This window comes from Lissotriton helveticus, chromosome 2_1 (assembly GCF_964261635.1).
Source record: "Lissotriton helveticus chromosome 2_1, aLisHel1.1, whole genome shotgun sequence".
In the NCBI taxonomy this organism is placed as follows: domain Eukaryota; kingdom Metazoa; phylum Chordata; class Amphibia; order Caudata; family Salamandridae; genus Lissotriton; species Lissotriton helveticus.
In genome coordinates this window covers 573,241,003-573,254,654 of record NC_136059.1, presented here as the reverse complement: position 1 = coordinate 573,254,654, position 13,652 = coordinate 573,241,003, and the positions used below count along the sequence as shown (strand labels likewise).

At 49.3% G+C, this 13,652-nt stretch overlaps 1 protein-coding gene across 3 annotated transcripts in view; it reads left to right on the top strand.

Moving 5' to 3' along the window:
* The window catches only part of HEXB (hexosaminidase subunit beta), a 353,508-nt gene that overhangs the window by 68,433 nt on the left and 271,423 nt on the right, over window positions 1-13,652 (top strand). The window lies entirely within an intron of this gene.

Below are 13,652 nucleotides of genomic sequence, written 5' to 3'. Positions count from 1 at the left end.
TATTTATTTCGAGTTTTATATAGCGCGTAGTTACCCTAGAGCATCCCAGCGCGTATTCCAGAACAACAGAAAGGTGGCAGTCAGGCATGTATTTATTTATTTTGAGTTTTATATAGCGCGTAGTTACCCTGTTGACTGGGTGGTAAATGTTCATAGACAGGCCAGCATACACCTGTCCAGGCAGGCATGATTGTGTATCACCACGTTAGTAATGATGTCATCTCGCCGATCACAAATCCAAGAAGTCATCGACCAATTATGTCTTGCATTCCCCGAGTCTGCTGCCACTGCCTGAGCCTAAGCCTCCCATTGGATAAATGTAGCTGGGGGCCGGCTCAAGACGGAGTTGAAGCAAGGAAGCTGCGAGAGCGCATTTGGAACTTGGGAGTGAGGGCTCTTTAGGAAGAATAAACAAATGTAAGTGTAGACTTTCCACTTGCTGTGTAGCCAAAGTAGCATATCCTGCAGCCTTGAATTGCTGCTATCGTCAACGTGATCGATGCGGCTGTGGCCCAACACAACATTTGTGCGCCATGGCGTCACCTGTATAATCTGTGCGCTGCAACCTAGCATGGTCATTGCTGCGCGTGCGTGAGTCTAGTAGGCACCGCAGCCATACTTACCGGCATTGGCAGCATTACGGCTGGGTCAATGCCTGTGCTCTAGCAGGCAGGGTCACAGCAAGCTGAGCTGTGGATGCCAATGCCGTCGCCATGCCTGGACCTATTAATTACAGGCAGCACTGGTAGTGACATCACCTGCTGTGCTCGAGCAGCTATCTGTTCTGCAAATAACCCAGTTACACTGCATTGATTAATATATACAAAAAAAGCATTTTCATTTGGTGTACATTTTGTTTTTGCACTCGGTGTAGGTAAGAAAGTAAAACACATGTCATCTTCCTCTTCTTTAGGAAAGACAACAGGAAAACGCAGAGTTCAAAATAGCAGGGACATGTACAGGCTGACGACAGGGGTCACAGGCAGCAGCAGTGTTATAGATGAGAGAGAGAGTAGAAGTAAAGAGGAGAAAGAAACAACAGGAGAGGAGAGAGATAAGACGGAGCTAAGTAGAAGAAATGGAGAGCAAATCAGATACAAAGAGAAAGCAGCCATGATGTGGAAAAGAGAGCATTAAGAAGAGAGAAGATAGAATGGAAGGATGTAGAGAACAGGACAGAGGAAAAAAAGCAGACAAATGATAAAACAGAGACACAGCTAATCACTGCTAGAAGAGTGATCGTAAAGAGCCAAGATCAAGGGGAGAGAGAGCAGAGCATGGATAGAAGTGAAGAGGAAAAAGGGCAGGGGTAGAATGAATAGAGGGCAAATCAGAAATGCAGGGAATAAGGTAACACACCAGGTGTGACAAAGATGATAGAAAACAATTAGAGAGGTGAGAGGATAGACCCTTAGAGTAAAGACTTAGGGGACAGACAACAGATCAAGGTTAGAAGATAGAGACTGAGGCAGTGAGAGTGTTGAAAATGGGGCTCACCGGAGGAAGAAGTGAGCTGTGGCCTCCTTGCCAAAATTTTCAGCACCTGCACTTCTTTTTTTACAAATTAAGCACTGGACCTATTGCTAGGCTTTTGTTCATTTAAATAGCCAGAATGAATTTGTAAAATGAGATCATGTGCGTGCGAACCATGCCGGAATATTCTAGGAGGATATACATTTATCTCTGTATTTTCAACCTTGACGCCATAGAGTTGATTTACAGGTTTCGAAGAATATCTAGATGGCACTGGTCTCCGCCACAACAAACACCAGTGATCTCTCCGTCCCTTGATCAGCAGTGGGGAGATGGCACTCGTACCGCTCATCCTAATGCAAGGCCATTCGCTGCAGCTCCTAGAGACTGTTTGTGAATAGAACAAGTGCATTTAATGATGTTTGCTGAGCTTTCCTAGGTTCACAGATCTGAAGACCTCCTGACAGCTGTAAGGAAGAGCAATCCCGACTTGTCCATGCAAGTAGATTTAAGATAATAGCACAGGCCAAGTTTGGGGTGCTGCACCCGTATATGGCATTAGATACCTTGAACATACCCCTGCAATTGTAGTAAACCTAGATGAAACTAAATGATCGTACTCCTGATACAAACTAGTTATGCAACCATTAAATATTATGCAAATAGATCTATATGTCGCCACCAGTGTCCTCTCTAAAAGCCTCTGAATTTGAACCTGTGACCAAGGTTTCAGGCACAGCTCGATCGAGTGCATGCATTAGTCTGAGCAACTAGAACCGGCATAGACTAGATACTTCATAAGCATCAGCAGTGCAGTCGCTTGCACACAGGACATGCGTACCCTTATACCGAAGAGGTACAGCACAGGCAAAATCCATGTCCGCTTCCCTCGCCTGTGCAGCAGCCTCGTCTGGGTGCACAACCATTTCTTTTCTTCGATTTACGTAGCACAGGCTTAAATACTGTCTTCATATTTGCAGAAAAATAAGTTGGCAAGTGGGGATGGAAAAATAGGATCCTTGTACAAAATGTATGTATGAAGACCCAAAGCAAAATGTAAATATAATTGTTTAAAAAACATATTACCAGTTACTGCAAATACAACAATATTAGTGTGCAGGCCACCTGTTGGTCAGATGTGGGGATAGCTGCAGGCTGAGGCTGCGGTGATGAGTATGAGCTCTGTGCATGCAAGGAGTGCTCGGATAGTGGGACAGATAATGCTGCCCGCATGTCTGGTTGGCAAGCGAAGGGTGTTCAGAAATGACTGTGGAAATTGGCATGAGGCTTATGCAGATGACTGTGCTCTTCATACTGGTATGGCATGGGTGGCTCTCAGTGGTGGGTCCCACCACAGTAGCTGTTGTAGGCTACAATACAGTTCCGATGAGGTAACTTTTGGAAAAAGTCTTCTCACCAGCACAGCTCAGCAAGGTCTTTTTTTTCAATTATTGAAGTAGTATTACATCAAATGAACAAAAGCTCAGGAAGTAATAGGATGCATCACTTGTTTTTTTATTTTTTTGGACGTGATTCCATTGGATTGATGCAAATGGAGTGTTATACCGGTATACTGAAGCCGGCTTCACCAACTTAGAGCAGCACCCACTGCATAGTCTGAAGCGCAGGATGCAGCAGTTGTTCCCAGTGCAGTCCTTCTATTTTGAGGACTGTTTCCAAAATTGATGTGAGCAGTACCATGGATATGTGAACAAGACAGTGCAGGGACAAATGTATCTTGTTAACTACGCCTTTGTCCACTTGACTGGGGTTTTCTGTTAGAGACTTCTAGCGGCAGATTCCTCACCTTTTGAATAAGGTGCACGCCAGAAGGTGGCAACTTGCAGTTCCTAACTGACGCCGTTCTGCTCTGAAAATGATGTGCGGTGGCTATGTAGGTGCAAACTCTTATGTGTTTACATTAGTTCCATTTCTTTCTGCACCACCAGATGCAGATCTGGAACTTGCTGTCTCTTGGAGACTTTTATCTTGACATTTTACATGAAATTTCTTCCAGTGTTCCAGGGATGTCACATCTTAAAACGTGGTTCAAGCCCTGTCAGTACTGTCACAAACCAATGTTTGTGACAGATCCCCATCATGTGCCTGTAGTGCCTCAGGTCAAGCCACAACTCCAAGACCTGCAGCGGCTGCGCGTTGGTGAACCCGAAGGCCATCAGGGTACCAGTGGTGAAACTTTGTCGCCAAGCATTAGAAAAGTCCATGCTCGGGTGACTGCTCCTATGGCTGCTCCGCATCCAAGGCCCACTCCTGGTCCCTTACCTGCTCCTGGAGTCCATGGAGTCGCTCCAGAGGTCGGTCTTCATCGAGCACCAAGTCCTCAGGTGAGCCAAAGAAACACAAAAAATCAAAACAAGGTGTTTCTCCCTCATGCCGCTCATTCACATTTCCAAGTGTAGGGCTGGCGCCACCCTTCTCGATCCAGCTCCTGAAGTTGGCTGACTTCTGAACCGATCCTGCAGCTGGTTCTGGCACAGCTGGAGCTTCTGGGGCATTCAGCCAAGTTAGGTCAGGTCATAGAGTTCCACGCAACTATGCGCCTTTTCTTTAGATCCCTGCTGATTCCCTCTGGGTGCCTTTGGGCCACATGAAGACGAGAGGTCTGCCACCTGCGATTAATGTTGCATTCGGGGCCAGCTGGAACCTATTGTCTTGCCTCCGCTGCTGACACCACAACCCGGGCCTCCGACTCTGATGCTGATTTTGACATCAGAAAAAGCACCCCGATTGTCCTCTCAGACTCTGAATTGATGCTGGCCCGTCCTCGACCAGTGTCCCATCTAAATCCGCCATATGCCGTGCTTCCCCTCACTTGAATTATCACAGGCTCGACAGCAATCTTTGCATTCCCTTTTTGGACTTATTCCGATAATGACTGAGAGTTGAGTGAGTTCACTCAACCCTACCAAAAAGATGTATTGTACAAGTACTTACAGGAGGCTAGTTGCCTTGACACCTTCCTGGAGATCTGTCTTTTTTTCTCCCCCTGGACCAGCCACAGAGGAATTACTATCCTTCAGCATGGTAATGTGTAGGGTGGCCGAAGTTCTTGACCTTCAGCTCCCCACTTTGGATGTTAAGACCAATGTATTAGCAGTTCTTCAGCAGGGGAGATCCTCTTCTCCACTTTAATGAGGTGTTAACAAATATCTTATTGGTGCGTTGGCCAAACCTTTCTCTGACCTGCCAGTCAATAGACCCAGCACCCGTCACTGGAAAGCCTAGTGTGCAGGCTTCCACCAGCCTTCCATCCCCTCTGTGGCCCCTCCTGTCAAACCTTTTTAGTCTGCCCTTGCAAGGACACTCGCAGGGACACAGCCACCTGGTGGGAGGCAAAATCCACCAATTGTTACCGGGCTGGTAAGCGATCAAGGTGGGTCCTACAGATTGTTCGCAAGGGGTATGCCTTCTCTGCCTCACCATCCGCTGCCTCCGCAGCGATTGACTGAGAACCATCTCTCCACTGTGTGACAGGAAGTGCAAGCCCTTTTGACCCAAAGGTCTCGCTCTCTCGCTCTCTCGCTCTCTCGCTCTCTCGCTCTCTCGCTCTCTCGCTCTCTCGCTCTCTCGCTCTCTCGCTCTCTCGCTCTCTCGCTCTCTCGCTCTCTCGCGCTCGCTCGCTCTCTTGCTCTCTCTCTTGCTCTCTCTTGCTCTCTCTTGCTCTCTCTTGCTCTCTCTTGCTCTCTCTTGCTCTCTCTTGCTCTCTCTTGCTCTCTCTTGCTCTCTTGCTCTCTCTTGCTCTCTCTTGCTCTCTCTTGCTCTCTCTTGCTCTCTCTCTTGCTCTCTCTCTTGCTCTCTCTCTTGCTCTCTCTCTTGCTCTCTCTCTTGCTCTCTCTCTTGCTCTCTCTTGCTCTCTCTCTTGCTCTCTCTCTTGCTCTCTCTCTTGCTCTCTCTCTTGCTCTCTCTCTTGCTCTCTCTCTTGCTCTCTCTCTTGCTCTCTCTCTTGCTCTCTCTCTTGCTCTCTCTCTTGCTCTCTCTCTTGCTCTCTCTCTTGCTCTCTCTCTTGCTCTCTCTCTTGCTCTCTCTCTTGCTCTCTCTCTTGCTCTCTCTCTTGCTCTCTCTCTTGCTCTCTCTCTTTCTCTCTCGCTCTCTCTCTCGCTCTCTCTCTCGCTCTCTCTCTCGCGCTCTCTCTTGCTCTCTCTCTTGCTCTCTCTCTCGCTCTCTCTCTCGCTCTCTCTCTCGCTCTCTCTCTCGCTCTCTCTCTTGCTCTCTCTCTTGCTCTCTCTCTTGCTCTCTCTCTTGCTCTCTCTCTTGCTCTCTCTCTTGCTCTCACTCTTGCTCTCACTCTTGCTCTCACTCTTGCTCTCACTCTCTCTCTCTCGCTCTCTCTCTCTCGCTCTCTCTCTCTCGCTCTCTCTCTCTCTCTCTCTCTCTCTCTCTCTCTCTCTCTCTCTCTCTCTCTCTCTCTCTCTCTCTCTCTCTCTCTCGAGAGAGAGAGAGAGAGAGAGAGAGAGAGAGAGAGAAGAGAGAGAGAGAGAGAGAGAGAGAGAGAGAGAGAGAGAGAGAGAGAGAGAGAGAGAGAGAGAGAGAGAGAGAGAGAGAGACGGATTGTTATTCCCACTTCTTTCTGGTACCCGAGAAGGACAGAAGTCTTCTGCCTATTCTAGATCTGCTTCCTCTCAATGCCTTCCTCTGGAAGCAGAATTTTAAAATGGTCACCCAGGCCTTGTCTTCCCTCGACTCTGGAGACTGGATGGCTTCTGTTCTCAGGCAGACTCCCGGCTCCACATCAACTGTCTGTACCTGAGGGCCATCCGCTTAGCGTTGAAAGCCTTCCTGCCGTCCATCATGGGAAAGGTGGTACAGGTGCTTACGGACAACACTACAGCAATGTGGTATTGCAACAAATGGGCGGGGTGATGGTGGGTGCGGGGGTGTCGCAAACCTTGTGCCAGGAGGCCTTGTTCCTCTGGTAACGGCTGGACCATCAAGGATTTTTCCTTGTTGTAAACAACCTAGCAGGATCATGGTATGACAGGATGGACGAGCTGAAACATTGATGCCTAGCACATTCCGAATAGCAGCTATGTAGATGCCATTTTCTTTTGAGACTATTCAGTGACACTTAATGAGGGAGCTTGCAAAATGTACATAGGCAGGTTTGAGAAATAAAGGAAATTACAAGTTATGTCTGTGTCCTTCTCCTGCTTTGCTACGGTTGCACATTTCCTAATTTTATGCTCAAATACATCTTTATGCTTGTAGTCAATTTATGATTGGATAAAATGCTTGAAAACCCCCTATCATCTTACGCCGGGGTTTGCCCCTTATTGTCTGTGTTAATATAGTTCGATGTGCTTAAAGGTATAAAAACCTCTGTCAATTGTACTGTTACCGGTTATTCTCTGGCTGAGACTAGCCTCACGCTGCAGCTTCTTAGTAACTATTTACTTTGAACTCTCACTGCATATTAGTTTTGTTGATTATTAGGCTTCAACAGTTACACGTCGGTCAAACCATCACCCTTCCAATGTTCTGCCTCACCCCTCTAAGAAGGAGTAGGCACTTCCTCACTTGGACCCCAAAAGAGCACCGATCTTCTACATAGATCATACCAAAGACCACAGTGTAGACAGTCAGATCTTTTATGGGGTTTGCTGGAGCGAAAAAAGGCAAGGCTGTGCAGAAGAGATGTCCTGCTGGATCTTGCTCTGCATTAAGATCTGCTACTCATTGGAAAAGAAACCGCTTCCGGATGGACTGCATGCTCATCCTAACTGCCAACGTTGCTACTACTGTGTTGGCACACAAAGTCCTTGCCCTGCAATTTGCCAGGTGGCTATGTGAGCGTCCTTCCATACGTTCATGAAGCATTGTTAACAGAGAGGGACATTTTGCCTGGTTGGTCCTTCAGAACTTTCTGGTTTGAGTCCATCCACAGACACAGCTCCGAATAGGTATTGCTTTTGTATCCAGTCAGAAGGTGAATAATCTGTGGCTAAAAATCTCTATCAGATGAACAAGTTACACACCTTTGGGAACATTCCTTCTGGTAGAGGCTTTGTCTAGTTGCAGATTCCTAACCGACTCTCCTCCCTGTTCTGTGGTTGGACTCTATCCATTAATAAGATCCCAAGTCTAGGTGTCTGCACACTGTCTACCAATTTACTTTTGGGGCTCTGTGTTAGGGCATGGACAGTCTTGATAGCAACTGGTGTTCAAGGAGGGGTGCCTTTATAGGTCCCCGCACATCATTTCTGGAGCAGAATGGCGTCCATGTGGTGTTGCAAGGTGCCACCTTCTGGCGTGCAGAGGTACTGCTGAAAAGATTCCGGGTCCAGTCTGATGCCTGGAGGGTATTCAAAAAGTGAGGAATCTGTGGTTAGATAGTTTCTACCAGAAAGAGTGTTTCCAAAGGGTCTTGGCAACCCTTTTACTTTAGTGCTCAGTCTCGCACTGTCTCCAAGCTGTTTCTGTGTCCCTTTCAGCACTCCCTCTTCCCCTCTAGCCAGTTTTCTCATGCTGCTTACTTTTCCTATGTTGCACAGCACCTGCTTCCCTTTTGCCTGCAGTGGCTGTTTCCGTTTAGCTAATGGCTCACACTTAGTGCTATCCCCCTCCTAAGTGCTTGGTTTGTAGTATGCCCTATAGAATAACAAAACCTGACTTTGTGATTGTGTGGCTCCTCCCGCTGCATTTTATTTAAGTTTCTTGCATCAGCAATTGACTTTCTTAAGCGCTGATCTTGAAGGCAAGACTCAGCTACCTGTTCGTTAAAGACCATTCTTCCACTTGAGACAACTTAAATTGACTATGCAAATAATTTTGTGTATGCCTCTACTCCTACAACAAGTTCTTATTTTCTTTTCCATTTGTCTTGCTGTTTTTGTTTTTATACTTTCCACCCGCCCTTTTATCATAACATATTGGTAAAGTACAGAAGTGAACGAAAACATACTGCCTTCTTGAGCTACAAGGGATGGGAGACCTTCCCTTCTGTGGTCCTTTTTTACTTCCTCAGGTAATCAATTCTGTTGTTGATGGAAGCAGGTCAGCTGCAACCCGTTAAGGGCCCTGCCTATTTATCCTTTCCCAATGCACGAAGAGTGTCTATCGGGCTGAGCAAAGATCAGCCTGACCGACAATGCATATTTGGATCAGGCAGCCGTTTGCTGCATATGTGCTAAATGAGAAGGCCCCGGACTCTGAGCCAACATTTGCCAGACTGTTTATTTCACAGCATGAAGGTCATGCCCTCCTCGGCTCCACAAAATCTTCTGCGAGATCCCCCCCTCATGGCCTGGGGGAAGAGTCACTGATAGACTCGGACCTGTGTGCTTCATTTATAAGCCCTGAAATACCCAAGCCAAGGCCAACTGTCCATCAGTGACGCTCATTCAAATTGGGGTGGGTCAGCAACTATCACTGACCCCATCACACTCTACGACAAGGTAATGGAGGTTCTTCTCTTATTTGCTGACCCACGAAAAGTTCAGTGAATAAAAAGAGGCAGCTGGATCTGTCTTCTATTCCTCCCTTACCCACAGCCTCCAGGAAACAACATTGGCTTCTGGTTCTCCCTTTCACCACCCGATGTCACTGCAGTGGCAGGTAAGTACTTAATGAATGCATTTATGTATACATGGATGTATCTGTATATAGGATCATATTTTATTGTGTTCTTACGGTTTTATAGGATGCTTTTTGTACTGCAGTGGTTTTTAGTAACTATGCAAATGAAAATAAGCTTAAACGTGCTGTGAATTCGATGTAAGTGTGTGTGTGCGTGTGTGTGTTGTTGTGTGTGCCGGCCCCATCACTGCTGCACATTATGGGCTGGCACTGAGCAGGTTTGTGATAATTGGAGATTTTAGTACCGGTATAACTACACTTTAATCCCCGAAGGAGGATATTGAAAGAGTCCTTAAAAATGGCCAGCTGAACATGCTGTAGGACTGTAGTTTTTTTGCAAAAATATATTGGCTGAGTTTCTGTAAAAAATGTATTTGCAGCCTTAGTAGGCCAGCGAAAACTTGATATTCCCATGCGTTTCAGTTTAAATAGCTGGATGTCCTCTCTGCAGAGCGGACCTTTTTCCCATGAGCAGTTTGCACCGCAAACTGCTCTCATGGGGCTGTTCCCAATCCTGGTAGCTGGAGCTTTTCTATGATGGTTGGCCAAGTCCAGTTTCCTTTCGCACATCACCTATGACTGCCTCCTACAGTGCAAGGTACAACCACTTCTTCCCTAATGTTTCAGCCACTGCAGCTCTGGTATCTGAAACAGTCAACTGATCTTAACCACCATAGCGTGTCCTTCCACAGTTCTCTGTAAAACGAAAATGCCAACACTGCAAAGTACTGCTTCCTTCAAACTGATTTCTCCTGGAAAAACTGAAACAGGAGTTCAGGCACACTTGTAGTTGAGGCTGAGAGCATTCTAAGTAAATCTACCAGCTCCACTTAATTTTGCCAGCGTAAACTGCTGTTTTCTGCCAAAAGAATTAAAACCCTGGAATAGTGAAGCCTTTGCTAGACTAGGCTTGAAAATTACGTAAGCACTTGCCATTGTGGTAAAAATATTAGACCTTCTCCGTTAGCACAGTGTCTTGTCACATTGAGGGACATAAAACAACAATTGAAACGTATTTGTCAGTTGTTAGATCAGTACTGAGAGCATATGAGTTTAAAGAGCTTAAAAGTATAGGGTGGGCGTGGCCTGGCAAGATGGCCGAGCAGACATGACCTGCTTCGGCTCCCGGTCCGCGCGGCACTCAGCGGGCCCTTTTCAGCGGCTCTGAGGCATGGAATTCGCCACTCTGTAGCGACTCGAGCGGCGGAATGCCCAGGGAGCAGTAAGCGGCACTTGTCCCGACGGTGGAAGCCCCGGGGACCTGCTTTTCTCGCACCCGTCCCAGTGCGGACTCCAACAGACAAGATGGCGGCTGGAGAGTAATCCGCGAGGATCGCCGGGCGCCCCCGCCGATGTCCGGCTCGCCCGGGGGGGGCGGATTGTAGACCACCGAGACAGCCAGGTACCGGGATGACTCCGGGGCTGCTCGTTTTCTGCTGGGCTGGCCCGGTGACACCCGGGGACGGTACCCCCGATGCCTGACCCTAAGATGGCGGCCGCCGGGACAAACTTGCTGACTTTGAAGCACGAGGAGCTCTGTGGGACCCCTGCCTCTTAACGCTCACCTTCCTTCTATGTGCAGCCTCCACCAGCCTTGAGCAGACGACCGAGGTATGCCAGCATCCTAGAAAAAGCGACGATTCTTGGAGTGGAGGCGGGGTTGCGGGACCGGTGCCGGGAAACACCGGGAAGGATCGAGGGTCTGCGTTGAACACCCTGTCGGCCCACGAACTTAGTGAAGGAGGGGGAAGCGCTAGCTGAGCCCAGTCCAGCAGGCCCGCCGGGCCCGCCGAGGCCCACCAGAGACTTCTTCTATTGATGCTAGCGGTGACAGGTTGCGGTCTGTGTGTTGCGGAGATCGCGCAGGGCGTGAGTGGTTGCTTCGGGGGGAGCGACCCTGCCCCCTATGTCGCCGAAGAGGGGCACGACTAAAGGTTCTGGCAAGGTCTCGGACTTCTTCGTTTCAACTGACGCCAGACCGGCGCTCCGGGGTTCCGCGGAAAAACCCACCATGGCCCTCTTCAAGGCGGACCTTCAATCCCTACTTAAGGACTTCAAGACGGAATTGAGAAAGGAGCTGAGCCAGGACATGAAGTCCTCCATCGACCAACTTCGCTCAGATATCACAGAGCGCATGACCTCCTTGCAGCAAGACATAGACTCCGTAGGTACGAGGGTGCTCGACCTGGAGGCTGGCCATCAAACGCACAGTCAGGCTCTGGGGGAATGCCAGGACGACATCAGATCCTTGAAGGAGCAGCTCCCACAGGCGCAGCTAAAGTCCGAAGACTTGGAAAACCGCGTAAGGCGGGAAAATATCCGTATCAAAGACCTGGAGGAGGGCGCAGAAGGCCCCGACCTGGAGGCATTCGTGGAGGGCCTCTTTGCGGAGATCCTCCACCCTACGGTGCTTAAAATAAAGCTGGACAGGGTGCACAGGGTGGGCCCCCCACCAAAGGGTGATCGGCGGCGCCCACGTGATGTCCTGGCGAAATTCCACTCGTTCATTCTCAATTGTTGCACCAAAGTTGTGGAATTCTCTCCCCCAAGATATCAAGACACAGTCCTCTCTCTCCTCTTTTAAAAGGGCCCTTAAAACCTGGTATTTCGTCAAGGCTTACCCGCAATAGTTGTATAACTGCATAGTGGTATTTCTAACAGCTGTTACTGTTTGGTTATGCGCCTTGACGCCCATTGGGCTTAGTTGCGCCATATAAATTGCTTTTAATAATAATAATAATAGTTCAAGGTGAAGGAGAAAGTTCTGCAGGCTGCCAGGGCCAAAGACTCAATTTCCTTCCAGAACTTTACATGCGCTGTGTTTCAGGATATCGCCCCGTCCACGCTGGCAAGGCGACAGGCTCTCCGACCCGTCACTTCCAAGCTCCACGATGATGGGGTTAAATACAGGTGGACATACCCCTTTGGTCTGAGCTTTGAACTCCACAACAAACGACATCACCTCACCTCCTTGGGAGAGGGTCTGCGCCTCCTGGGGCTGCCAACAGAGGAGGGCGACCCGATGCCGGAAACGTCCAAGTCCCCGCCGAGGGATGCAGCTTCCACCTCAGCCTGGACGCGAGCAACGAAAAAGAACAATGGCTGACGGCCTACCGAGCGGCCGTTTTCTTCCTTCTCACCTCACGGAACGATTGCACCAATGCTGGCGAGCTGCCTCTGTCTGTCCGGGATGCTTTCAGGCCGAATGGGCTACTGAGGACGGCCTTATTCCCCTGGGTGGCGGACGTTATGCTGCATGGACCGAACTGTAAGTGCCCACCTGTTCCAATGACTCTACCTCTCTACCGCTGTGTTGCCGTGCGGTCCGGGCCCCAAGGTCCGTAGTTCCCACCAACCTATGAGTGGGAAGGGCCGCCCCAAGGGGTGGTCGCGCAAGGTTCTTCAACTTTGGTTATGGTTGACCGGTTTGTTCATTGTTTGGGGGAGGGGAGGAGGAGGGGGGGGGGAGGGGAACCTGGTGGAAGCTACTTAATTTTTCCTGGGTTGGCGGGAGCTGGAATGTGGGGGTGTTGAGGGGGCTGGGAACAAGGGGGGAACAAGGGCGTTTTTCACTGTACCATATGGGGGGAGGCGCCCGTGATGACGACCGGGCGGATGTCTGGCTTGTGGGGGGGGGAGAGGAGCGCACTGCCAGGTGGTGCCCATCCGGGAACCCGAGTGGTCTTGTTCAGATGGTCCCCCAAGTGCACATGCTGTCATGCCACTCACAATAGGTACATGGAATGTAAAGGGGCGTAACTCGCCCCAGAAGAGGCAGAAGGTATGGAAATACATTTTAGACCACCACATAGACATTCTGGCCCTGCAAGAAACCCACTTAATGAAACCTAAGGATTACCGCCTGAAACACAAGGCATACCCCCTCATCTATAGATCCTCTGCTCCCACCAAGCACAGGGGGGTGGCGCTCCTATTTCGTCCCTCTGCTCACTTCCAGCCTCTAGATTTGCTAAATGAAGATGGCCGGTGGCTGATGATTAAGGGCCGACTTCAGGGGAAGATGTGCACCTTTGTGACGCTGTATGCCCCCAATAGCGGACAGAGAGCCTTCCTGACTACTCTACTGGGTAAAATAAGGGACTTTGCTGAGGGCCCCCTGTTCGTACTGGGTGACTTCAATTTGGTATGGCATCCCACCCTTGACAGCAAACATGCTAACCGCTCCGGTCTGGGGTCTTTCCATCCAGATACTCAAGGGCTCATTGCTGACCTGGGTTATTGGACACCTGGCGCGCCCTATACCCGCACACCCATGACTATACCTTCTATTCCCACGTTCATCGCTCCTACTCCAGGCTGAATTACATCCTAGCTAGCCAGTCCCTGCAGGGCACCCTCAGAGAGGCCAAGATATTCCCCATATCGGTCTCTGACCATGGCTTATATTCTATCTGCCTGTCCTGGTTAGGTAATGCCCCTTCACCGGCGCGCTGGTACTTCCCGGCCTCTCTTACAAGAGATAAGGACTCATGCACCCTCTTGAGGGAGACTATTAAGGATTTCTACGAACATAATCACCCGGACGACACCTCAGAATACAACACATGGGACGCCCTTAAAGCGGT